The following is a 4,386-nucleotide window of genomic DNA, read 5'->3' as shown; positions in this document are numbered from 1 at the left end:
TTGTAGATTGTCGTCATATTCATCTTTTGCATCAATGACTGTGAACCTGGAAGAAAAATGAATCAACGATAGAATCCAAAGGAATATGTTGACGATTGATAACGCAGATACAAACATGTTATAAGAGCAGATTTGAAATGCAGAAGTATCAAGTGTTAGTTTAAATACTTTTCTGAGGAAAAGCTCCCACACTCAACGTCTGTTTTTGTCGAAGCGGAGCTATCATTATTAGCCACAGAACTTCTAGAAAATGATTTCCCAAGTTCATCGATATTGCCTTCCTTCTCCATATTTGAAATAATTTATCTTTAGACCCTTGTTCTTTTGATTTCTACTGGGGTTTTGTCGACAAATATTTATTTTTGTGTGCACGTGGCTTTCCGACTCCTAATTTTTTTTTCTCAGATCAAAAATTTGTTTCCTGTATAATAAAATAATGTTATAAAAGTCTTTAAAAATCTTTTCTGATGATATTAAATATGCAAACCAAATTGATATATTCAAGGTTTCAATATCGTTATTTCTGAAGTAAAAACTTACATCTACGCCATGTTTTTACGCAGTTCGGTTTGAAATTGCAGTTTGAAACACAAAAGCTTTTATCCTTCACATGCCCCAGTGGATTTAAAGTAATACAAAAGGTGTTTGTTTTCTTGCATTTAAAGACATGCATTAAACATATTGCAGTCTAGATTAACGTTTATTTGGTCGTCTGCATTGATTTTAAGGTAGAATTTGGGAATTGGTATCCATATCAGGATATCGGAAACATTGAAAGAGATCCAAAAGGCAGAATCAAACAAGGAACAGTGATACTTTTTACAATATTTTCCCCGATATATGGATTTTCATAACATTTCTAACCTTCTATCTAACATGCAGTAAATGTGAAATTTATGAGAATATTATTGGAGATAAACGGTTAAGTTTGTAAAGGTGGTTTAATTCAAAGGTCAAGAGATCAAATTTGGTGGTACCCAAGAAAGGTCTTATCAAAAGGAAAACGTGTGAAAAATTAAAACCAAAGTTAAAGGAAATCAAAGGTTATGGACGAGGTTAAACTTTTTTGCCAACAAATAGTTATTGACGTGATACTTCATTGTCCAACAATTTGCTAATTTTGATATTGCATATATAGATTTCGTACACAGACTGCTTGCTTTTTACATGTAGCTCACCTCGACCAAGGTTTAGGTCATGTCACATTCTCAAGTAAGTAAAAGCTCTACCTGGACCAAACTTGCAGGGATGGTGCATCTGGGGATGCACACTACCAGACTTACTTTTGATGCTGGATCTGAGCTACATTTACCAGATGAGTGACCAGGTTATGGTTTTAGGAGCAGGTCCATTTCCAAGTAACAATAAGCCCTACCTGGTACCTAACTTGCATGGATAATGTATCTAAGAATGGACACTACCAGACTTGCTACGTATAGGTAGTGTTAGGGGGTGTTAAGTACCTGTGATCCACGGGCACTTGAATCTGTAATACTAGTATTTTGTAACCCATAGTATACTGAACATCTTCTACAGGTGTAAATTCATCAGGTGATGCTGACGTACATTACTTATATTTTTCTGTTAGCTGCGTTGCAAAATACATTGTACATAGGACTACCAGGACTAAGTGGGAAAAAAACAAACATTAGTCAACATCTGTATTTTTTTATATTTTTGCCATAGAAATAAATTAAGATCAAATCTGAAAAGATGACAAAAGCATATTCAGATTCTTTTTACACACAACACTTGTGGTTTTCCAATTACATGTTTGATCTAGAAGGGGAAAAGGATGCATACATGCCAACTTTTGAAAATTCCCACGGGGGATTTAGCGCGTGACGACAATTTTCAAATCTCTAAATTCGCGACATTTTGTCGTGAAATTGAATGATAATGAAATTATCTTTTTTTAAATTTATAATATTTGATATCACTTATTAATACAATTTTAATAAGGATTAATTTAACTCACAAAATTAATTTAAACAATTTAAAAAAAAAAAATTATGTTCTTTTTTTTCCAAAATTGAAATATTTTTGCTAAAATAAGTGCCTCTCTCATTAAAAACATGTTGTTTTTTTCTACCAGGACACATAATTTAGTGAAAATTTGAAAATTGTACAACTTTTAAATCATTTTTTTTCAAAGGCTAAAAAATATATGAGGTTTTGAAACTATAAAGTCTTGTTTCTGGAATCATTTTTGAGATTTTTTACTTATATTTCAGTTAAGTAGAAATTCTAATAAGGTATTAAATTTACTGAAATTTATACCACGATCTATCCAAAGGAGAATTATTTTTTTACAGTCATGAAATTTGTCAGGCTTGATGGTGCCATGTGGGTATTTCCTTAAGTCATGCACATACCTATAAAATATTACTTTTGGGAGAAGGAGTTGAAAAGAAATTCTAATTGACATTGTTTCATCTTGATTTCATAATATTTTAACTGGCAAACTTTACAATATTTTTTATTATAAGTAGATGAAATCAGCAGCTATGCATTGTAGTTTTCTACTTTCGTTTTCAAAAAACGATCTCTTTGGATTCCGATTTTATAGTTTGATTAGTATTTTATTGTCTTTAATTTATATGTTTTCAATACAATTAATGACTAACAATTAACACGTTAATCTATGTGTTTCACCTTGCATACCCCTTAAAACTGACAAGATAATCCACTAATTGCCCCAAGCTATGAGCTACTTGTACCTGGACAACTGCGTGCGTTCAAGCGTGAAGTATAAAAATATACTTAAATTCATTGAAATATATACTTATGTATGTGTAAATTTATTATGAAATTTTCTTTAATTTTTTTAAAATAGTTATTTAAATCCAGATTTCAATTTAAAGATCAATTAAATTCTTACGTAAAATTCATTGGTGATTGAATATTTGCTCAGTTATAAGATCAGGAATGATAAATGAAAATAATTTATCGGCTATTTTTATTTGAAGAAGTCTAATTTCTCATTGTAATAGAAGTAAAAAGTCAGATTTTTTAATGTAAAGTAGCAAATTTACCTGTCCTTTATTCCAACAGTGGTTTAATAATTAATATTTTCAAAGTCATGACATGTTTATTCCGCTAATTATTTGTTTACACAAAAATTCCACCTACTCCCACATGAAATTTTACCTTTTTTCTACCTGATTTTCAAAAAGTGGGAATAGGTAGAATCTGAGTGCATTGAATAAACAAGTTTGATATTGTTATCCCAATTGTCAAAATTCAGTGGTAGGGAATCTTTTATAATCCGAAATTTTTGTAATTTTTTTCAAATCGGGAAATTAGGGCAATTTTTCTTTCACGAGTCGATCGGGAAAGCGGGATGAAAGGGTAAAATCGGGAGGATCCCGCCTAAATCGGAAAGTTGGCACGTATGAGGATGGGACCCAAAACGTCTAGGTACAAATTCAGAATAACATGAAAGTTCAAAAGAAGTTCCGAATACTAGATCGCCTAATCGGAAATCCTCGTACTTTTTAATACTAAACAAGAATGAGGAAATGTCCGTAAAGAAACATTGACTAAATACAAAATATAATACATGCAAACGACGACTTGTCACACGACCTGTGTTCCAATCTACGTAAGTATTGCAGTTTTTCATGATTTTGCAAAAGTTTATTTCTGCTGACATGCTTTTTTTTTACTCATGTTACTTAATTTGCAAAACTCCTGTTCTGCTGTTCAACTTTTAGTAAAACACAACACGGTCATGGAAACTTAATCCTTACATTCAAAAACTGAAAAAGCGGTGCGCTTTACTTCCTTTTTCGCATATTTAAGTCATTCTTATCATTCGCCTGGGTATATTGTTACGCAATAGCATTGTGCTTTGAAAAACCACGCAGTTCGTCAGTTTGTATGAGATAGGGGAATACCCCTGCCAATTTGGATAAATGGACTAGGAACTTAACATTAGGACTATTTTGCGCTATCCTAATGCAAAAATTTGAAAGGTAAATGCTTAATTTTCACTTTTGTAAGTCATTTGAAGTCAATTAAAAACCATCTTTGAAAAACTTTTTTTTTACTTTTAGACACACTATTTTACTTCTTTTAAAATCCTGTACTTTTTGTAATTCTGGGCTCACAGTAGATGGGTTCGATCACCACTGGACAGATAACTATGTACAATATTTAGAGACACCAGAGATCTGTTACATTTAACAAACATGCTTAATAGTAACAATGCATATGAAACCTGCCGTGAAACCTGTCTGATAAGAGGCCTGCAGGGAAAGAGCCTGGCTTGGTGTCCCCTAGTGCCGTAGACCTTTAAGGAGGAGGCGGGGGAGGGGATATGGTGGTATGACAAGTTTGATTGCCAGTAGCCAGATGTCTAAGTTGGTGTAGAGCACCTGAATG

The 4,386-nt window shown here is 32.5% G+C and overlaps 1 long non-coding RNA gene across 1 annotated transcript; it reads right to left on the bottom strand.

Moving 5' to 3' along the window:
• LOC134248008 (uncharacterized) lies at window positions 1-661 on the bottom strand. Its single transcript, XR_009987958.1, has 3 exons — window positions 541-661; window positions 169-421; window positions 1-46 (listed from the first exon to the last, which is right to left on the bottom strand). It is a non-coding gene; the product is annotated as an uncharacterized LOC134248008 (long non-coding RNA).
• Between the last annotated feature and the right edge of the window lie 3,725 nt (window positions 662-4,386).

The sequence above is a fragment of the Saccostrea cucullata genome, unplaced genomic scaffold (assembly GCF_032062105.1).
Source record: "Saccostrea cucullata isolate Sc308-1 unplaced genomic scaffold, CSIRO_AGI_Scuc_v1 ctg2340, whole genome shotgun sequence".
In the NCBI taxonomy this organism is placed as follows: Eukaryota; Metazoa; Mollusca; class Bivalvia; order Ostreida; family Ostreidae; genus Saccostrea; species Saccostrea cuccullata.
This window is presented reverse-complemented; position numbering and strand designations above follow the sequence as displayed.